Here is a 24,431-nt window from a genome sequence, read left to right as displayed (position 1 = left end):
AAACCATCGATTATCGAAGGAATAGGGGCGTTATGATATTATTTTGCTTCAACTATGCTACCGAATATTTTTATTTAAATCGCAAAATGTGTTATTTGCTTAAAAAAATATATCTTTGTCCCGATTTACAGTTGCTAATTTTCTCGCAGCTATTGTCAGTTTACGAGTATAGGAGAGAGAGTCGAAGAAAACAGAAACACTTTGCCTCTCAGTACCTTCTCTCTTCGTCAAACTGACAATTGTCGAAAGTACAATTATCTAATGTGCTTCAAAGATCATCCTAAACAGCTCAAAACAAAGAAATATTTGCCACTGAACAAGGTGATAGCAATAATAGTGTTATAGGTTTGAATCAAAGCCATCAAGTTCTGTACAAACTGCGAGACGAAGTTCGCCGGGTCTCCTAGTATGTAATAAAAATAATATATAACGTGTCGCAATTATACATACAAACATATATACCCACAACATCTACGAAGGAAGAAGAGAGACTTCACAATCATATAAATAAATTCCGCGGAAAGCTAGTGCCCAGGGGAAGTGTTTTTTTTTATTGCCCTAACATACATACATGTTTCTTCAAAAATTAAATTTGCTTTAAAAAATATCAACATACCCTTAGAAACAGTTTTCGGTGATTTTTACCGAATGTGCCAATGAAAAAAGGCCAATATTTCAAGGCATTACATTACTGTTGACCAAGTACCTCAATGTAATTTTAATCAATTTAAAAACTGGCAATTTCTCTATAATGATTTGAAAACTTTTCTATCATGATTGCGACATTTTGTAGCATAGAAGGTAAATGTAGTTCTTTCCAAAAAACCAACAAACTAAAGGAATCAACTTCTAACATATAAGTAGTTCCATTATCTTACTTCTGCACTGATGTAATTTGCACTTTACAAGAGTTGGTTTTCGTAATTTGCAGCAATATGTCTCAAAGAATTTAAAATATGGACCAAAAATTAAATTTGGAAATTTCTTCCACCAATGTTATGGTCAATCTCACCAGCTAACCAATAACCGATCATTTTTCAGAATTATTGGCATTTTCCTCGGCTAAACCTCTCAGCATTAAAATATAACTGTGACCTCTAGCTTGATTATGGTTAAACTACACACAATTAAAACTATGGGATCCCTGTATACATATATGTATGTACTAGAATGTAACAATGTTATCTGACCACCTACACCAACATAATTGACATCAATGGAAAGGCCAAGCGCTCTTCTTCTAAGTATAACACATCTTACAGGAATAAAGATATAGTTGTAGGAGTGTACTTTAGCTATAAATATACCTTAGCCAAAACGTACTTTACTGTTTACACATAAAAATAATACAGTATGCTTAGATTTTATAATACATATATGTTTCAAGAATACATATGAAAAATAAAGTCAATTCAAATGCAGTTTTTCAAATTATCGGTTGTGTGTTAATTCTATCGACCGACAAATCGGTGACCCTCGACGCTGAATAGTTTGTGCCTCAAATCAACAATCACAAAGAAATGCAATCTGTTAGTTCAATGTGGAAGGTTTGTTCAGGTGGAAGCGCAATTTGCTTGGAATGGAATTGATTCCGACCAGAAAAAGTATTACATAATAATTGCCGAATTGTATACAGAATAGCTGACTCATGTAAGTGACATCGTTTTGAATCCGCCTGCCGATGTATGTATATGCACAATTGAAAAAACGTTTGATAGAACATTTTTCCGTGTCTGAGGAAAAGCGCATTAAGCAAATTCTCAACAATTTGGAAATTGGCGATAAGTAACCAAGTATCCTGCTACGGGAAATGAAGAATCCCAGCAAACCAAATGTCGGATGTCCGACATATCGGAACAATTTCGGAAGCAAAATCGTTCAGATTTCGTATCGATTTCTATACGATTTTTCGTAGGGGAATTCGTACAGATTTCGTTCCGATTTCGGAGAAAATGTCGGAAGTAAATTTCCCTTCGAATTTGCTAATGTTTTTCTTCCGATTTCGTTACGAATTCGGATCGATATGTCGGAAACAAATTTCCCTTCGCACAACAACCACCTTTTGTATATATCTAACAAGCAACATTTTAGTTTGTTGTCGAAAAACAAAATGGTTGGTTATAAAATTCGTATATACATTTTTTAAATATTTTAAATATAAATGCAACATATAATAATTCAAGCTAGAACTGATATACTCAACATATTCGTATACAAAGTTTACATTGTTCTACTATAACTACAAAATGATAACAACAGTGAAAATCATTAGATATCTTTAAAATTATAATCTTCCAATAAAAAATATAACAAAGAAAATGTATCAATAAAAAAGAGGCATCAGAGAAAATTGTTTTCCTTCGATAATCATACGAAATTATTCCAAAATCGTACAGAAATCTTTACGAAAGATCGGAAGGTACCTCAGATTTTCATACGACATTATTCCGAAATCGTTCAGAAATCTGTTCGAAAATTCGGAGGAAAAAATTCGAATTCCGAATTTCCCAAGGATTTTCTTCCGATTTCGTTGCGAATTCTGACCGAAATCGATACGATATCGCTCCGACATTTCGTTCCGAAATTATGTCAACCACTTCATACAACTTTCGTTAAGATATCGTTACGATTTCGGATCAGATATCGGACGTAACGTCCGAAATTTGTTCCGATTTCGTTACGATATCGGTACGATTGGTTTGCTGGGATCTTGCAAATGGTGGTGTCAACGACGATTTCCTGCGTAGAATGTGGATGCAGCGACTACCAACATACACACAAGCAAGCCTGTCTACATCATCGGAATCTCTTGAAGCGATTGCAAAGATGGCAGACAAAATCGCAGACGTATCAACGCCTACCGGTATTTCAAGTGTTGCAGGCGGAAGCACATCGTTTTATCTCTCAGTGATGTCTAAACAGATTGAAACCCTTACTGCACCGGTCCAGCAGTTGCACGATACCCGTTCAAAACAAACTTCTGGAAGTAGGTCTCGAAGCAACAGACGTACCAACTTAAGCACTTCAGGTATATGTTATTATCACCGTCGTCCCGACGAATATTCTCTTTTTGATGCAAATGGTATAAAAACCTACGGAACAACGATATTTCCTGCACTGGGTTATCATTTTCATGGAAATTTGTGTACGCTCATGTGTCTCATCCTATTATCGGATCAGATTTTTTGACGCATTATGATTTACTCGTCGACATGAAACAATGCAAACTCATAGATCATGCAACTGGCTTCAATATTAAGGAAGAAGTGAAATCAATACCTGGCTACGTGGAAATTAAAACTATGGTAAATAAATGCAACTATAATGATTTACTATCTCAATTTCTAGACATAACGATCATATCGAGAAAAGTGAAAAAGGTTCCGCTTGGCGTATATCATTTCATCGGGACCAAAGGCGCTCCTGTTTTGACAAAGCCTCGTCGACTTTCTCCTGATAAACTAGGCCTTGCAAAGCAAGAATTCCAGTATATGATGGACTAAGGAATTTTCTACCCTTCAAACAGCTGCTGGGTAAGTCCGCTATATATGGCCCCAAAAAAGAATGACGGCCCTATGGCGACTACCGTATTTTGAACGCACAAACAGTCCCGGAAAATACCCTCTACCCCATATTCACGATTTTGCGCACGGTCTTCGAGAAAAGAACATATTTTAATTTCATATTTTACGCGATCTGGAGTTTTGCTTTCCATACCTCGATGACATTTTGGTTACATCCGAAGAACAGCATTTACTACACCTCAAACAATTATTCACTCGACTGGAAAAATACGGCCTTGTAATTAATCTGTCAAAGTGCAAGTTTGGTCAACAATCTGTTTCATTTCATGGACACCTTGTCGAACCAGAAGGTATACGTCCATTACCGGAAAAAGTTGAAGCAGTAGCCAACTATCCCCAGCAGAAAACCGGCAGAAAACTCCGTCGATTTGTTGCTATGGTAAACTTTTATGGTAGATTTATTCCTGGAGCTGCAGCCAATCAACTTCCACCAATAGCGTGCCAAAAGGGAAACAAGAAAAACGGCAAAACACCCATAGACTGGACCGAAGATATCAAAACCAGTTTTGAAAAATGTAAATCTTATATATCCAATGCTACAATTTTATCACATCCTTGTAAAGACTTGGCGATCTGCGTGATGGCCGACGCTTCTGATGTGGCCATTGGTGGAGTTCTGCAGCAGTAGAGAGCTAATGGCTGGATGCCTCTAAGTTTTTATTCAAAGAAACTTTCGGATGAGGAGAAGAAATACAGCACATAGTGTTAATTCTATCGACCGATATAGTCATTATACTGAAAATCACACAAAAGTTTTGGCTCATTTCATCCACTAAATAATATCTGATCATCGTGTTAAATTGCAAGATTTATCCTTGTTGTAAGCCCAAACCTAACTTAAAATTCCGATTCGATCCGATCATTATTGAGGCCTAGAGAGCCGCTACAAAAACGGATAAAAATTTATTTTTGGTCCATGTTAGTGGTGTTAGTGAAAATTATAGAGGGTGACTATATATTTCACGATCACCACCAAAAACTAATCGCTTCCATTATGGCGAAACCCCGACCTACATACAAAATGTCCATAATGGCGGTCTGGAGTTTCATTACAATGGACGGACGGACACAAATTTCCAAATCGCTTTATCTCGTCAAGATATGAATATTGGTATACCACATGAGGGGTCTACGACAAATATTTCGCAGTGTTACATGAATTTTCGGGAAAACAAACTTATAACAACCTTTCCACATTATGGTGTAGGGTATAATAAAAAGTATTATTTGGGAGAAAATTTAAAAAAAGTTTGAAAACTTCAATTAAATGCCGTGTTTGGAGCAAAATTTATCATTTTTGAAATATGGATTGAAGGAATGCCAAACAGTATTCAATCACAACTGTACACAAGGGTTCATCGGCAGCAGCAGTTTGGCAGTAAATGTATGGACCGCATTATGTAATAGGTTAGTAGGTTGATTTACAAGTAGTTACGAATACGAACATTTTGTTTATGCTATATCTTTTGGAACCGCCTCGTTTGGATAGGTGGCAATTGATCAATATATTGGAGTTACTTAATGTGACCTTGACAATAGATGATCTCATATATTTAGTACTATCCACTTCCGCACACTTTGACTTCATTCAAAAATATCTACATTTCTGTACTCATCTATTAGACATTTACTCAGGTGTATGACAAAACAGATCTCAGGAACTCACAGTGTCACAATACAAACACCAAAAACGAACAATACAGACAAAAAATCTATACGAGCGTGCAGTTTAGCAATAGCGACACCGGCAGCAGCAGCGACAACAGTAGTCAATGTCAATACGGGGTGATTTAGAATTGTCGAATTTTATTTAAATTGGATGCAAACATGCAAAACTTATTGTACAAAATCAATAAATAACAAAAATAAATAAATAACGCAACCGAACGTCAGGCTGGCAAGCAGGCAGCAAACAGCATTGGGTGACAGCAACACAGCTACAATGAACACCAACAACAAGAGAAAGAAATTCAGAGCAAATATAACGACAGTTTGCTAACTTGACCAACAGTTTGCCATCAATTCACCTTAATGCAAACGCATATGGTTATTCAAGATCCAGGAAAAATATAACCTACAAATCTTCTACTATTTGCACTCCCGCCTTAAAGGTAAATTCTCGCCTGCGATCAGCGAAACAGGCAGGCAGCAAACAAATACCACAATGACCAACAGATCACATTATGTTTATGGTGGTTGGTGCAGGGTATAATTTGCATGTGAATATTTGCCATGCTATATGGTGGTTTAGAGATGAGAGACAAAATGTAGCATTTTACGCAACATTTCGTTATAGAAATCAGGGTTGCTGATTTAAATTGAATTTCCTTAAAATCGACCAAAAGGTCAAAAGTCGACATTCTCAGGAAGTCAAATCATCATTGGTTGATAGTTTTACAAATATCAGAAACTAAGAGAAGAGATTTAGGAAATATATATGTACAAGTAAAATTGGCCCAGAAGATTTATAGATCGTGTTTCTTACAAGATAATAGGTAAAAAACTCTTAACAAGCTATCCCTCTATTTTAGACGCATGGTTCTTATTTTAACCCTTTTAAACCTGAAAAGTAGATCGTGAAAGTGGTAACTCTAAAACCTTTTCACATCAACATTAAAAAATTCTGTTGTTGGTGTTGTTATTATTTTTCTTGTGAGATTTCATTCATTCTCGAATAACTCAAACCTCCCTCTCGCATCCAGACTCAAAACCATAAATGACCAAACTTAAGTTAATCCATAGATATGGATTGTTGTTGTCTTCTACCTTTCATCCAGTGTCTGTCGTACTTTGTTCCAAACATTTGGCTTTGTGTCACACGGACAACAGTAACAGATTTTGCATCGGAAGTCTAGATTATTGACCGGCTGGTTGGATGAATGTTTTATATTTGCTGTTTTTGTTTTCAACTTGTCTTGTGTGATCGCGTGGTGGTTAAATGCCACCAACACGAAAAATGATAATAATTTTATTTTGCTCAATGTTGTTGATATGCCGTTGTCATTGTTGTTGCTTCAATGTTTATTAGTGCAGTCATTTTAGGATTTACTCCAATTTTGTTCGAGGTTTACACTCAAGGAAATGAGTTTTGGAAAGGGAGGATCTCTTTGGCCCCACAATCGGCAATATTTTGGAGTTGCGGGTATGAAAACATGAAAACCACACAACACACGTTTTCCGGCCAGTGGCTGATACCTCATTGTATATGTGTTTGCATTTTTAACGTTTTCTAGTGTTGGGAGCAGCATATCCCGGAATTTCTGTTCCGGATTCTTATGCTCCATGCCGGGTCGGAGGATACCTCAGGACCAATTTTGATGTGCGATTTGTCATATTTTGCTCTGGACTCGCCCATGTGAGGGAATACGATAGAGACTATGTTGCTGCATGCTGCTTGAATACAGCCCCAGTGATTCGTCGTGGCCATCAGAATACACACACAGCACTTAACACCAGCCATCGGGTAGCGGAGATGACGTTCCGAGAAATCATCACTGCTGCAGCCGCTCGCTATATGTCTGCTGCTCGAATTCCCAAAGTAAGACCAAATTTTCCCAGCAGAGGCGACAGGATTAGCAAATAAGCATGATGAGCTTCGTCGAGCCAACACCAGTGACTCAGAGTCAAGGAGCTAACACTAGAAGTTAAAGTCGGTGAGCATAAGCGGAACAAGTGGCTTGATCATCAAAAAAGTTCGTACATTGGAGCCGGATTTATTGAATTTTAAGTAAAGTCACCCTCGAAACCCTGGAAAGAAGGAAGAAAGGACCTCAGTCATGGTTGTCGACGTTACGCTGATCGGTCCGAAGAGCTGCGAAAGTTATTTCAATCGACAGTTTGTCGAGCAGTGTCATATTCGTCGACGTTTCGCTGACTGGTCCGAAGAGGTGCGCAAGTTATTTGAATTGACAGTTTGTCGAGCACCCCGGCAGTGACAGGTCGAAGAAAATAATACTAGGTAGCATTATATCTCTTCCTGTCGATGATGAACCACCACAATTCACAATGGACGATGTTGCAAATATCATCAGGAACGCTAAATCATCCAAAAGCTGGATGAGCCAGGAGTCGAGTATATCACCAAATTTCATGATCTGTCGCTAGGAGTCGAGTATCTCACCAAAGTTCACGACCTTTCGCTAGCCACCCACATCGTTCCAGAGGTCTGCAAATTTTTCAGCGTTGTCCTGCTACTAATGCCAAGCAAGGATCCCTGCAAAGATAAATTGTACAGAGCGTTTTCGCTTTTGTCGCTCGTTGCAAAGACTCTTGAGGCTTTACTCCTCCCCTGCGTCGGATATGGCTATCCAGTTGCCGATCGCACACAAGATTACCTTAAATATGTTGCACAGTGTTATTTACCGAAAGAGATAGATTCGGATACCAGGATTATTTTTACTTTTAATATTATGTTACAAAAGAAGCGTTATAATTTGTTTTCTTAATTGTACGGTTAGAAGTTTTTGGACTCGATGACAAACACTTTGATGGACTTAGTTCTATATAGTTTTGACAAATAACAATCGATCCTTATTGAACCCCACATAATTATTCACTAATAATTATTTGAGAGACACTCCTCTCGATAGTTACCGCGCCCATAAGCTTTTTAGTTGGCCACCGTAGTGTTTAGGGCTTTGTCAGGAAGCATAAACTTGTCCACGAAAAGTAGGATATCGCTGTAAACAAGACTACAAAATGTCCAAAGAATCATCGAACAGTCTTTAAACTGCAGTTATGTTAGACTTGTATAAGAGACCTGAAGATGTTGTCCAAACATATTCTCTTGGACCTTGATGTACTTTTGGAAGTAATCTTGCGAACCATATTAGGTTCGATTTTATACCGAATCGGTTAGTCCCTTCGACCATTTTAGTGAACATTTTTGAACTTTTATTTTTAAAACATTTTCTTACAAAACTTGTTAATGATGTACATTTTCTGTTCAGAAACTTAAGAAAATATAAGTTTTAATTTGAAATCTTCAAATATACAAATATTTTTATGAGAAAAAAAAATACAATAACTAGTTACAGTAGGTTAAAAAATTTTGTTCGACCAAACTATTTCGGAGGGGGGCGCGGAACCACCGTACCTGGGGGAAGGTTTTATACCCCCGGCGAAGACTAACTACCAAATTTCTGCCATTTCGGTGTGATAATGAGGCTAAAACCTTCAAAATACCGAAAATCGTGTGATACCGTTCTATATCAAAACATGTACCGATCGATATATCCCGTTTGCAACACCAAATATCCTAGGACTAATAGAAACTCCTATACCAAATTACAAAGCTATATCTTAAAAATTGCGAGCTGTATAGTGATTTCAACAGACGGACGGACAGACAAACATGGTTATATCGACTTAGAATTTTACCCTGATCAAGAATATATATGGGCAATATCTTTGAAAATTTAACATAGTTGAAGCCAAGGTTTAGCCTTTAATAACTCGCGAAATGTGGTTGAATATTATACAAATTAAATGCTTTCGGATAAAAGTAAATGTTTTTAGACTTGGCAAAAAATATTGGCCTTAAAAGTTAATTTGCGTGGAAGCTGTGGCTACATTTATGTTAAATAATAGGTAAGAATGGGTTGAAGCCAACGTGTCCTTTTTTTTTGTTTTCTCTCGATTTGCGATTAAACCACACTTTGCACGATAATATTGTCAAAGTAAATGTAGAAGCCAACTAAATAAGGATCTCACTTATTTATAACTTTTCAAAATTTGATCTGCGTCTACCATTAAATGATACTGATATTTTGAAGCCAGATTTTAAGTGTTTTTTGGAATTTTTTTCTAATTTCGTTCCGCAAACACGTTTTCCAATAAATCATAAATAGGATTGTAGAAATGGCGATTCTGAGTTATTTCATATATGTGTCGTGAATGTAGCCTACGTAGCTTCACAGAAATCTGCATCCAAATACGAAAATTTTGTGCGAACTTTTTTCTAAAAATCGTATTTTTCGGGCCTAATTTTTACAATAGTCATTCGATTGCAAATTTTTAGATTTTTACGTTGCGGATCTAATAAATCTTTACTCGTAAAATTCCATCTACTAAAACGCGAGATACGAGAAATTCCAAGGTAGGAAAATCACCCAAAATTGTTTTTGAAAATATCGCGCTTTTTATCGCGTATTCTGGGAGCCGTTTCCACTGCAATGAAAAAGCTAGTGCAGCATCTTCGTTTTTGCGGAAACAGAGATTTAAAAACTTCACTGGCAGGGAGGTACATTAATTTTATCCCAAAAAATAGTGTGTGATGCTACATCCACGGTTCCTGATTGATCACCTTGAAATATATATATGTATATCGATGTTGACTTTCGTAATGACACTGAAACCGGATGCCTAATAAAATTTGTTGTACTTTGCCCAAATTAAAGATGTTTTATAGGTTTTTTAAGGCTTAGATGCAGCCGATGCTACATCTAAGCGTCCAAATTATATTTCGAAAAATATATTCAAATTAAAAGATATGGTCTTGCTGTACATGAAAATCACATGCGGACAAAACAATTTTGATAATCACGCGATTTACACATATTTTAATAAAGCATATAAGTTAAACGGTTTATTTGAACTCTATTTCCGTTTAAAAAGTCTAATGATTTATTTCAACAACCCGATAACTTTCCTCAATGGTAAACCTTTTATGTGAATGTAGATAAAGCAAAATCCGCCCATTTTCTAGGAAGTTTCAAGAAAAATAAAAGAAGTACTCCTATAGATTTTTTCCAATATTTTCAACTCTAGAATGCATTTGAAAACTACACAGTGCTACAGTGAAAATTTGCAGTGGTTCTAATGCATAAATTCGGATTTATGGGAGTCCACAGAAGACGAAAATACCTTTGGTTTCTTTCGGTCACTTCGGTTTTTCAATTTATAACGGTAAATGTAGTGAAAAATGTGCTTTCTTGGATTTTCAACTTTAAACGGACATTACTTCTTTTTTCCACAACCGATTTGCACACACTGTTTTTCATTATAAAGGGGAGAGTAATGCCTTTCGAACAAGACATAGATTTTTAAAATTGGTTAACAAATGGCTAATTAATAGTGGTTTAAGTGTGACAAAAACACATTAAAAACCAGTAAAATGTTTTTCCTTGTGCTCTAGGCTGCATAAACGTCACCTAACGGTACAATTATTTACTGTTAGCAAGTAGGAAATTTAGTTGGCTTTCCAAAATGGGAAAAACTAACAAAATCCGTTGAAAAATGAATGCGTTATGGCATTTTTTGTGTTTCAACTTTTTCGTTTTTTTTCATATTTTCCTTTATAAAACATTGATACCTTGTGCGTAATTGTTAAGCACGATAATCACAATTAGAATCATACATGCTAAGATACCCATCTTTTATAAAGGAAAATATGAAAAAAACCAAAAAGCTGAAACACAAAAAATGCCATAACGCATTCATTTTTCAACCGATTTCGTTGGTTTTTCCCATTTTGGAAAGCCAACTAAATTTCCTACTTGCTAACAGTAAATAATTGTACCGTTAGGTGACGTTTATGCAGCCTAGAGCACAAGGAAAAACGTTTGACTGTTTTTTAATGCGTTTTTGTCACACTTAAACCATTATTACTTAGCCATTTGTTAACCGATTTTAAAAATCTATGGCTTGTTCGAAAGGCATTACTCTCCCCTTTATAATGAAAAACAGTGTGTGCAAATCGGTTATGGAAAAAAGAAGTAATGTCCGTTTAAATTTGAAAATCCAAGAAAGCCCATTTTTCACTACATTTACCGTTATAAAATCAAAACCCGAAGTGACCCAAAGAAACCAAAGGTATTTTTGTCTTCTATGAACTCCCACAAAACCGAATTTCTGCACCAGAAATCCTGCAAAAAAATTTTGTCCACTTTTGTATCACAGTGCTATTATTCCAAACCAAAATATGTTTTTGTAACACAAATATGTGCTTATTTTGGCTATAATATTTTAGCTAATATCCCGATGATTATAAGTTTGGTCTCATTTGATTCCCCGTGGTGTCTTGATTTAAATCTGTTTTTTTTTGTAATTTTTGAAGGGTAAATGGACCTATATTTTCAAAAAAATTCGGATTACATTTAAAATTTTGTAAATTTTTTGTAAATTCCGCGAATGCTGAGTAACATTTTACAAATATTATGCAATCTACTTAATGACGTCACTTCGTGATAACTTTTTAGTGACAATTGTGCTCAATAACATAATTAGCGTTTTTATAATATTTTTTTCTTAAAAGCAGAAGTAAAATCGCGATAACTTTTGTCCGCAACAACCAAAAATTTGCTCGCGAGCGGATTTGTACTGGGGGATTTTTTCTTAACCTATGTACCAAAAATCGTTGATGTAGCGCGAAAAGAAAAAATTCAATTTTTTGGAAATGGAATATGAAATAATTGGCAACATTTCCCATATACTTTATAGGGTCTCCGATGAATATTTCGATGTGTTACAAACGGAATGACAAATTTAATTGTTATGGTGGAGGGTATAATTACTAAATGGTACTCAGTTTGTCATTGAGTGTAGGAACAGAGGTGGCGTGTAACGTTGGTATATGGGGGTGGTTTAACAAATACGTACCATAAATTTAGGGGAAGTACTAAATCGGTCTAAATTTGGTATCGGGTGTAGGAACAGAGCTGGAGATCTAAAATTTATTGTTGATGTCTTTGGAAACGCATACTATGAAAAGTACTAGACTTTGGTACAGTTCTTTTATTCTGTAAAGGGGTTAGCAGGAATTTTGATATATTGGGAAGAGGTTTCGGAAATTCGTACTTATGTGTTTATATGTAAAGTACTATAATTGGTTTTTGGGGGAACTAATAGAGTTGGAAATGAGAATCGCGGCTGGTATATTGAGTTGATATTAGAAGGTAAGTTCAGAAGGTTATACCCAAGTCTACGTAAAATACTGAGTCTGCTACCACTTTTGTATTACATGAACAATAATATAAGGAGTTTTTTTTTTTTTTGAAATGATTCAAATTCTTAAATTTGGCATGAAGGTCAGTCACTGAGGGCTGAAAACGAATTGGAAGTACCCACTATAAAGGTACGGAAAAGTACTAAATGGTGCTAAAACTGGTCTTAGGTGTAATTGTTACAAGAATGTTACCATCTGAGGACAGAAATCCAATACCATCTGAGGACAGAAATAATTAAATAAAAATAAATATTAATTAAAATTGGTATTAGTACAACAAACTTTTTAGTGTTCACCACTTCCATATTAAATATTGTGAATTGGTTGTTATACCCTTACGCATACGAAGTAGCGGTAGTAGGCAATTTGCTAATAATCGTATAAGAATACAAATATATAAAAAAGCTGAACACTTGAATATTTAGTTTGAGGTCTGCGATTTAGTGTAATAAGTGAGTGATTCTTATTTTATTATTGCTACAAGTATCAAGTATATATCCTTAATATATTTCCGCCATTAGGGGCCGTTGTGGAGTCTTTATCATTTCTACGCATCCTACTCATATTTTCTGAGTGTAAATCATCGCATTGGTAGCGATGCTTCACTTATGCATAAATATTTTTATTTCATTAATTTTGCATTGCTACATATAAAAATGTTTTGTTCACCGAAGGTTGTTATTGTTGTTGGCTTTAGTATTCGTTTTTATTCATTTTTTTTTTGCTTCTTTCACATTTTTGTCGTACATTTGCCTGTGTGTAGTTCATTAAAATTTTCTTTTGGCCTAATATATATAAATTTTTGTGGATTTGGTCATTTCTTGTGGGTTCATGTTAATGCCAATTCCAACGTTTGTTGTTGTATTTTTTTTTGTGATTTTGTGAAGGGATACCCTTCAATAATGAAACATTTATACTCGTATAAATGTGCGACATTGATCGTATGCAGATAGGCGACTTTTGCTTCAGTTCCATTTAGTGTTGCGTTTGCTGTATTGTGTCCACCAATATTGATTTGGTTTCGAAAAAACCAACAAAATTTGGTACAAAACCAATTTTATCTGATTTTATTAAAGTTGAAATTTTCAAAAAAATTAATTTTAATTAAATGCTGAAAATAAAACAAGCCTCTCTTAAATGCATGTAGAGGTGGAGAAAGGAAGAGAGCAACAGAAACTGGATAACAATGTTCTTGGAAATATTCTTAGAAAATGAAATCATTAAAATTGTACATGTTACTGATTTCCCGATTTCAGGGAACGAATATCCTGGTTAATGATTGAGGCTGGCGGACAAGAATTTTGTTTTTAAATATGTATATTATTTTCAGTAAAAATAAAGCAAGCTAATATTTTATTAAGGATTGTGAAATGGTTTACTTTTCGACAGGGTTAAAAAAATTATTTCAAATAGAAAATGTATACGTTACAAGACAAATGTAGAATTTGATCATAAAATATGTTGGGAGGAGCCCTGATGTGAATGTAAACGGGATGTAAGTAAGGGGATATTAGGGTTCTTGATCAATTATAAAAAGGATACAATAAAAAGTTGTTGATTAGTAACAGAAGAGTGTAAAGGTACAAAATTTTGTATTATAAGAACTATTAGAGTTAATCTTTTGACATTTGTTATTAAGGTAATGATAAGGAGGCATTTTAAATGTACGAAAAAGTTTGTACTATTTGGAACATTTACATTTAAAGTGCCTCCTTATCAATACCTTAATAACAAATGTCAAAGGATTAACTCTAATAGTTCTCATAATACAAAATTTAGTACTTTTATACACATTTGTAAACATTTGATATTACAGGTCTACTAGAAATGTTTCCGGCCTAATATGAAAACGCGAATATTTATCATTTAACAAGGGATTTATGAAAAAAAATTGCGCAGAAACTGTGGACTCTTTAAGATAAAAAGAAAACTATTGAAAACGGTGTTAAAGCAAACACGTTTATGTTTGTTATTGTTCAATTATTGTTTGTTATTGTCCAATGCACATCTTAATACTCAACGAGGAAGTTAAATAATATACTTCAGCCATAAGGCTTTCAATGTAAAATGTTATGGAATTTTCACTTTCACCGCGTTAAAAGGATGCTAACATTTTGAAACAAAAAAGTTTTTTTTTTAATTTTTGCTCTAATCCGGATGCGCACCTAGATTTGTCTAAAAGCTGTTGTGTGATTGTAATACTCGCGATTTCGCATTTTTAGCATGTATAACTCGAGAATGTAACCTTCATAGGATTAGATTAGACATTATTGTGCGTAAATTTAAAAAAAAAAAAAAACTATTTTTTGGTTCAAATTCCGTGGAAACCCGCGTGAATTTAGTTTTTTTTTGCATTCTGAATCTAATAAGCCATGCAAATCCTTCAATTACGTCGGTGGATATGATACCCCTCAAATTTCGAAAATGTTCAAAAAATGTTTTTGAAATTGTCGCGTATTAAAACGCGTTTTGGATGTGTCATTTCACCTAAAATAAACAATACATCGGTTTTTGTCAGAGGTTAGGACGGCAAGTTCGAGACGGAACGCTTGCTCGAAGTCTTTAGTCGCCAAAACAAGGACTTGGACGTGAAGAGATGGGGGGTCTTCCGCAGGGAGGAGCAGGAGGACGGAACTCTCCTTGTGGTCGGAATTGACCATCTCACCATGGCTAGTCTGAAAAGGCTAAGGACAGGGCTTTCTACATCTTCAACGCTGTCCGCTTCCAAGCAGAAAAGGTGATAATCGGAGTAAACGAGGAAGCCAAACCAAACAGCGAAGAGATTTTACCTTCTAGCAAAGATTAAAAGGGAGTCGACGCTGTAACCACCGACTCTCAAGAAGCGCGTTCACTGGAGGACCAATGATTGAGGTCATTCAGATAAACCTCCATCGGAGCGATACGGCAACCATGGCCCTGATGGAGCAAATTAATTCAGGTAAAATCCGTATTGGCATGATCGAGGAACCTTGGACTATTCAGAAGAAGGTCTCTGGACTAAACCTTATTAACTACCAACTATTTTATGCAAATACGGGATCTCGACCGAGAACCTGTATAATATGCCACAAAAACTTATGTTTTCTGTTCTCTCTAGAATTGTCAACATCGGACGCAATTGTGCTGAAGCTGGGGAATGGCAATATATACCTTGCGTCAGTATATTTACCGTTCGACTCGCCGACACTACTACCTACGTGTAAAGCTGCAGTGGTTGGTGAGGATAGCAAAACAAACAGGTAACGAAGTACTAGTAGGGGGGTAGTACTAATACTAACAAAAGGGGGCAAGCCCTTTTAGATTTCTTGAATACGACCTAATGACCCTTAACATAGGAAATAAAGCCACCTTTGTTAACAAGATTAGGGAAGAGGTATTAGATATAACAATATGTTCTGAAAATCTTATAAACCAGGAGCAGAATTTGAGGGTCTCGGAAGAGCACTCCCTCTCGGATCATCGGCATATATGATTTGAACTAACACGCCCACCGCCGAAACTTATAAGTTTCCGAAATAAATCCAAAACCAACTGGACAAAATTTGGAAAACTAATAAAAGAAAGGCTAGAGCATGATAGTTATGAATGTCTAAGCGCGAAAGATATAGACAGAAACTTCAACATTATAACGGAGGCATTATTAAAGTCATTTGAAGAAAGTTGTCCCCTTCGAGAGAGGAAATCTGCCTACGAAAAACCCTGGATGACAGGAGAAATTCGTAACAAAGAAAAAGAGGTCCGAAGACTTTATAACAGAGCTTGACGTAAAAATTAGCTTATTCTGGGACAACTATCAGACAAAACTTAAAGAATACAACAAAATGACTAGAACAGCAAAGCGCAATTCCTGGAAACTCTTTTGTGAACAGGTAGACAGCGTTAATGATGTATCAAAAATAAAAAAGTTTCTATCGAAAACCCACACACAAACCGAGATTATAGTGAATGATATGGGAAATAAGATGGAAACAATCGAGGACACGCTGGGGCTTTTGATGAACACGCATTTCCCGCAGAGCACTGCGGTGCACATAGGGGTGCCGGTAGTTAGGGAATTCGTGTGTAACACGAAGCACTAAAAATTGATGAAGCGATGGTAAAGGATGCCATCAAGAGTTTAAAACCTTTCAAAGCAGATGTAGTTAGGGAAACCGCATTACATGAGGTTGTACACCACATCGAGAGCACGTTCGACAGGAAGATGTATACACTAGTGGTATGCATTGACATCGAGGGTGCTTTCAATAACGTCAGCACCGAAACCCTTATCCAATCCTTAGGGACTGGATAAGCCACATGCTAAGGAAAAGATGGATAAGCTGCGGGGATCTTATCCCCACTCTTATGGGTCAATAAGGATATGGGCGAGTTGATCAGAAAGGACCACGTAACATACCATCAAAACATTTTACGGGTCACAACGGGAGAGTCAATGGATAACATTGTATCGGACCGTATACCTGAAACAATTGTAGCTGCCTCATGCGAGGCATTAATTCCACACAGAGACTCGTGGATCGGCGGAACACTAGCACAAAGGCCGACTGGAAACTGCTGTTATACAGACCGCTCCATGCTAGGTGGGAGAACGGGACTGGGTCTTTTCATTGAAGAGCCCGAGACCGAAATATCTCTTCGTCTGCCGGATCACAATACGGTCCATCAAGCGGAGATCCGAGCGATTACAGAGTGTCTGAACTGGCTTAATGCCAACACGAGACCAACTACTTTAAACATCTTTACGGACAGTAAAACTGCAATCAAAGCAATAACATCCAAGACAGTAAAATCACAAACAGTCTTGGATTGTATAAATTCGATCAACAGCTATTCTCACCATGGCTCGGTGCGTATAATATGGGTACCGGGACATCCGGGGAATAGAGGTAATGATATAGCAAATTCTCTTGCAAAAAATGGAAAAGAATTAGCAACAGTAAACTTAGTGAACGCAAAGTCACTAAACGCGTCTCGTCTAGAGTTAAAAACTTAGGCAAAAAATGCCCACTTATCCCTATGGAATAGAGAGGAAATAGGGAAAACAACAAAAATCCTATGGGGAGACCCAAATGCCGCACCGACTGCGATTACTAAAGCCCTTTTGATATTTTTTCTATTTAAAAATTTAAATTTGCTTTGTTTGAATAATATCTATAGAAAACAAATACGATTCTCACTGGCAAAGTCACTGAAAACAGTCTGTAACTTTCGCGAATTCGTTGCAAATGATCACATATTCTCTTGTCCGATAGGTACAATAAATATAAACATAAAATTCGCGAGATTATAAAGAAAAACAACAAAATTTCAATATTGGCAAAGGTGCATGATATGCTCTGAAATATCGCGATTTGATAAGAAATTGGTCCAGAATGGTTTGATATTGATTTTTAATTAGATTAAAACTATTAATAAGTTATTACGAAAAGCTTATATGTCATTGTAACAAAAAATTAAATAATGCATTACAATGTGCAACATTTTTACGGTGATCTTGTGCAAACAATTCGAACTGAGGATTTTTTGAAAGTACAGACCCAAACGACAAGAAACCCTAGTTGGGTTTTGTTGTGTCAGATCCATCTCGGATTTTATGGCCCCATCTAAACATGCTTAAATATTGAGTTTTTAAAGAAATTCGGGGCTATATCTCTGAAACCAACGCGAATCTTCTTCTGACCTCTGAAGCAAATTTGTAGATAAGGACCAGAATAAAATATTTGGAGAAATAATGAACTCGAAAAACTACATTCATTGCCTCAAATTTCAAAATATATGCAAAAATTCCACAATTTTTATACATTTCGCACCGTATCTCCAAAACCGTTAATTTTTTCTGAATATTTTCTTTCGAAAAATATTCCCTGGAATGTAATACACAACTCTTCAGAACATGTCATTGTTGTAAATTGTCTTTATGCCGTTGTTTTCAGTACATTTTTCAACGACGTTTTAATAAAAATGTCAATAATGTAGTGAAATCCGAAATGCGGAATAAACTGTTGGTGTGAACTGTGTTTGAAATACGTGTTGTAAAAGATATTATGCAATATACCGCTGAAACAACATGAAGTAAGCATTTTAGAGCTTCAGAATGTTCTAAAGAATTGTTGAGAACTTTATTTGAAAGATTTTTGCAAAAAGTTACTTGGTTCAACTCGCAATAGTTTAGCCGATACTGACCAGAAATTCAGCAATTATGTAAAACTTTCTATATTTTATACATTTTGATGCCCTAGATGGAGTTTTTCTTATGTGTTTTTTTCAAAAGATAAGTTCAACTAGTTTAGGGCTACAATATTGCTAAAGACAGCCAAATTCCTATTCGTTTCTGAGATAAAGGCCTGATAAATGCAAAAAAGTGTAGATTTAGCCCGGTTTAGATGAAGCCATAAAATCCGAACTGGATCTGACAGGACAAAACCCTACTAGGGTTCTTGTAGTTTAAATATGTACTTTGCATTTTTAGTGTTGCATAGTGTTACTCAACTTCAATGCATTTGCTGCGGAGACTTTTTTGGCGATGGAGAACAATTTACACTGTATTTCATAGTGGCTTTTCACGCTCTACACGGCTATGCGGTGGTATGTTTGATATTTGCAAAAATTGCAAAAAAAGTTATATCCCTAATATGCACACGCAGAGAAAAAATATGTTTGATCCAACAATATTCCAAGAGCAAAATATGTATTGTTAACATATTGTTGGATTCCTTATGCAGTATTGTGAATCCAACAATTCTTTTTTGTGAAATCCCAAAATAGTTTGTATCAACTGAACAATATTTCTCTCTTTTCTTCGAAAAGTTTTTTCTCTTCTCTCACTATTCGATGCCTTGTTGAAAAAAAAATTTGGTGAGATGTGGTGGTGTTTGTATGACATGCTGCCTTTATCTTGTTTTTGTGTGTATGTATACCAACAATGAGACTCTTGTTTTTATTTGTTTCTGTTTTGTTTCATTCTTCTTCTTTATTTCATTCTTCTTTCCTTTTCATGTTTGTTATGGTGTTTAATTATTCCTTATGTTGTGGTGACTGCTTGTGGCTTTTTGTTTGTCTTTGTTGACAGCTAAAGTAGCAAACCATGTATTGCGTTCATCAATGCTCGTAATATTATACGCGATATTTATATCAAAGTTGTGTGGAAAGTGTATATGAGAAGTACATACACTCAAACCAAAAAATTTAGTATCTGGTTTTCAGGGCTGACAATATGTTTTGTAAAAAACTTAGATTATGGTTGTTCCTACAATCGGTATTTTTAACGATTTTTACAATATTGCGGAAATTCGAAAGTTGTTTTTGTTTTCTATGTTCGGAACAAAATATGGTATTTTTGGATTTGGATTACAATGTTTGTACAAAACAAACACATTTTTGGAACCAAAATAGATATTTTTGTTCCAACAAAACCGAAAAATATTTTTTCTCTGCGTGCAGGGCATGCGGAGAATATGACGAAACACTGGAGGATTTTCTCTGCCAATGTCCCGCTTTTGCAAACATCAGATCCCAGTTTTAAGGGAACGACACTATACTAGATCTTAATCAGGTAATTGTGAACGACCTAAAACAATTACGAGATTTTGTTAAGGGAACGGAGTTCCTTTAATAAAATACAGTAGAGTCCCCTTCTTCAAACAAACCTTGTCTAGAGCACATACCAGGTCTATCCCTGGCTTATGTGTATGTCCACCAGGGCATGTGGCGATTACTCGCCCCTCTTTTCAACCTAATCTAACCATAATCGACCTTCCTTCCCTATGATTGCGGTTTCAATAGATCTTTTATTTTCCCACATACGATATTTTTCACTTGAAGATTTCATTTTATGAAGCTTGCACCCTTACGTTCCTGTGATGCTTCTTTGTCATATATGTTCCCATCAAACGATAACATTTATTTGATGCTTAATTGAGAATAATATTTTCTAAAACGATTTGCATATGATTTATGCAAAATCAATACCACCCAGCAAAATTTGACGGAAGGGGTTCTTTGCGATGACGTGATTTCATGTCATCTTTTGCATTGGTTCAAAGGAAGTCGTGAAAGATCCGATCTTTTCATTAGGATTTGAACCAATGCAAAGGAAGTCGTGAAAGATCCGATCTTTTCATCAGCATTTGTACCCATTCCGTCGATCCAATAGAGATGATGTTTGTGTTTTTATTTACACACCTGTTTATTTTCATTTTGGTATGTTCCAGTACTGCAAGACTCTACTAATTTTTACTATTTTTTCCGATAACATAAAGGAAAAATTGTTATCGTAGTAAAAATAAGTAGATTCTTGCAGTTTCTGGAACAGACCAAAGTTGTTAGAACTGTCGTCGTGATGTTGTCTTACATTTCCTGCATATCAAACAACTAAAACTTCTAAACAATTGGTATTATATGAAGTCCAAACCATCGAGCTAAAAATAGAATCGGACTGCACACATTGCTATTTTAAAAGTTCCCTTGTCTGTTCTAAATCTGACATAGAATGAAATCAATCAAATCTCGCTTCTTGGAATTTGAAAAAAAAGTCCGAAACGAAAAGGAACAAGAATCTGAAAATAAAGAAGAAACTACTTTTGGAAAGAAACAATTAAAAATAAATTAATTATAAGCATAAATGGTATTTTCCATAAAAAGTCTCTCCTCCCCGTTCGTTACATTTTGTTTTTAGAGATCCCTAAAGCAAGCCGGGTTGTAGATCCCTACATATTTCCGTCACTAAACAAAAGAGTATAAATTACCAAAATGTTGTTATAAAATAACAAAATTATAAAATAAAAGTAATTTACGAAATAAAAATACTTAAAGGAGTGCATTTGGAGTCCATGTTGAAATCTGAACTGGTGATGGGAAGATAATTGAAAAAACCTTTTGTAAGATGAAAGAATATCAGTTGCGGAGAACGGAGGAAGCAATCTTTTGCGTTGCAGCGGTGGTGATTACATTGCAATTTTGGATGTAAACTTTTGAAAAACTAAACTGATAAATAATTTGTAGCTATTTCATGAATTCGTTTGAATTAATAAAGAGCTTTGTTTTTCATGAAAACCATATTTCAATACAGCATTTCCATTTTCCAAACAAGACATGAAAATTTCATGCCAAGGGGTTGGTGAAAATGACATGCCAAAGCATTGGTTAAAATAACATGTCAAAGCATGGGTGAAAATGACGTGTCAAAGCATTGGTGAAAATGACATGTCAAATCATTGGTGGAAATGACATGCCAAAGCATTGGTGGAAATGACATGTCAACGCATTGGTAAAAATGACATGCTTAGGATCCAGAAAAGAACGTCATCTTTTGGGGTCCACGCTCATATAAAATTCATCGATGAAGATGCTAAAAAGATGACATGCTAGATCACTTGCACCCATGATTGAATGTCATCTTTGGCATCGAACATTTTGCTGGGCAGCCGTTAAGACTGTCAGGAGACATGCACATATGTATGTGCATGCAAAAATCCATATACACTCTTACACACCCAAGTGTCTTAAAGGTACAAATCTTTGTGGTGTATCTTGAAATACATTTGTTTATGCTAAAATCGTCCAATTAGTAAGATTGTTATTTTCCCTGTTTTTGTTTCTGTGTCTCATTTTATGTTCTCATTCTGTTCCTTATTTTGTGATGCTATTCCACCACCGCCACCACCACAATGGTTAATATGCGCCTGAGGCTCTATTTAAAAACAGATATTGTTCTACAGATACCCGAACCGTACGACTTCTTTCCCGAACCGTTTCATATTCAATCTTTTCCAGCCATTCTTTTGTCCGTTCATTGTCGTCTGTCCTACTAAGGGTTTTCTTTAAGCTGCAGTCGTGTCGAATTATATATGAAATAGTTTTTCAATATGAATCTCTGTTTGTACTGCGAATGAATGGCTGGCCAGAAAAAAATGTTGCTTTAGCTACAGCTGCTGATCTTATAATGGGATGGTTGAGAAAGCAAATAGTTCCTTCCTACTAGGCTCATGATGTAGCTGTTGTTTATTCTTTGTGACCGTTCAGGCTGTTATAAAATATAAACTTCTAAAAACCCATTGTGTTATTTTGCATACGATGTTCGATTTATTTTTATATGTATAATTGACAATGGGATGGAGGGTATGGTTAGTTTACTATTCCATTTGTAACGTTACGAAATAATCAAATTTGCTGCAAAAAGATATATGTACATATATGTTTGGATAGAGGTAGATAAGGATTTCTCAAGATTGTACTTAAAAGACTATCAGGTCAAGAGAATAGCAGAGCGAGAATATATATCTATGCAAGAGGGATTTTGAGTTTCAATGTTATGTATTTTCTCCAGTTCATATCATGCAAGTCATTTGTAATCTTGTAATATATTTAAAAATGTAGCATACTTTTAGGCAGTATTGGGTAATATAGAGTTGTGCCAAATGGACTATATGTTCCACATACTTTGTATGCACAAATTGCGTATACGTAATATCACACATTAGATTTTGTGACGTTACTCATACATTTTGGAACTAGTACTGTGAACTAGGAACTAGATTACCCAACTCTAGGTAATACAAAGGTATTTTTAAAGTTTTCTTTTGCGATTTTGATTTGAAGTGAAATGTTTTGATTTTATATTATTGTTCTCTGCAACTTTGCCTCTGCTATTAAATATAAATTCAAAGTGTTCTTCAAAAAATGAGCCCCGAAGATAAGTATTTTTTCCCAAAAAAACTGGGATACTCGGACTTTTTTTGTCATTAACACGTAGTAGTGTCCACGTAAGGTTATTCGTGGAAGTCTAAAAAAAGTGTGATGATTAAAAATTATCCTAAAGTTCTAAAGGAGTAAAACGTAGTAGTCATGGTGATGGAGGGCATTAACGATTCGAATCGATTAAACTTAACATCCGTTTCAGTTCTTCTCCTTTCCCATGCTATTCAGCATTCCTTGGTCTGCCTGCCTAACTGCTCGTCGTCCTCTATAAATGTATTTATGCAAAATAAACAATATCAATTGTAATGATATTGTTGGGTTTCTTAACGTCGTTTTGTTGTTCAATGTCGTTAAGGATGTTTTAACAAATGAGAAATTTAGCAATGAACAAAAGTAAAAAAATATGTATGTATGCACGTATTTCTTTCTTGCACAGAAAAATTCACTCTCAGAATGTCGCAGGAGAAACAAGGTTGTGAAAAGGCTGTGGCGCAGCCTCCATGAACAAATATTTTCACTGATTTTTTAAGACTGATATGAAAATGGTTCCCACCATGTAAATGTTAAATTGAAATACATAGAGTATTTTGTTTTGTTGTTGTCTTTTTATCGACCAGTGTTAAAATGACATTTTTATGTGACTTTACAAATTGTTAAAGAGAACAATTGACAGAATTTTTGTAGGGAATTTTTCATTATATTTTATTAAAAAGCAGACCAAAGCAGTGTCGGAAAATGTAAATACACGTTTTTCATATGTTTTTATTAATCATTTCATATTATACACTGCGCTAAAAATTTTAGATTTTTAAATACAGACTATTTTTTTCTTGTTTAATTTTTAGATTTTATTAAATTAAATAGTCGAATTTCTGAAACATTTTCAAAAATTAATTTTATAACAGAAAAGTAGATTAAAAATCTATAAATGGACCTAATATACCACTTACTTACTTAGCTGGCCCATTACAGAACATTTGTTTTATAGGCCGAACTAAGAAAAGATCTCCATTTCTCTCTATTTGTTGCTTCGCACTCTGGAATACCGCGCCTTTTCATCTCTTCATCCACTTGTTTACGCCTTCTATTCTTTGACCTGCCAATTCTGCGGCCTTTTTAGCGGGTTCATCATCGCTCATTCTTATGATATGGCCGAGCCCACGCAATCGTTGCATCTCAATACGTTTAACTATATTGATGTCGTTGTG

At 35.4% G+C, this 24,431-nt stretch overlaps 1 long non-coding RNA gene across 1 annotated transcript in view; it reads right to left on the bottom strand.

Moving 5' to 3' along the window:
- The window catches only part of LOC141393097 (uncharacterized), a 55,274-nt gene that overhangs the window by 23,693 nt on the left and 7,150 nt on the right, over window positions 1-24,431 (bottom strand). The gene's annotated exons all lie outside the window — the stretch shown is intronic.

The sequence above is a fragment of the Musca autumnalis genome, unplaced genomic scaffold, assembly GCF_047663935.1.
Source record: "Musca autumnalis isolate F117 unplaced genomic scaffold, ASM4766393v1 scaffold_2, whole genome shotgun sequence".
In the NCBI taxonomy this organism is placed as follows: domain Eukaryota; kingdom Metazoa; phylum Arthropoda; class Insecta; order Diptera; family Muscidae; genus Musca; species Musca autumnalis.
The sequence above is the reverse complement of the archived record's forward strand: the minus strand, read 5'-3'. Positions and strand labels throughout refer to the sequence as shown.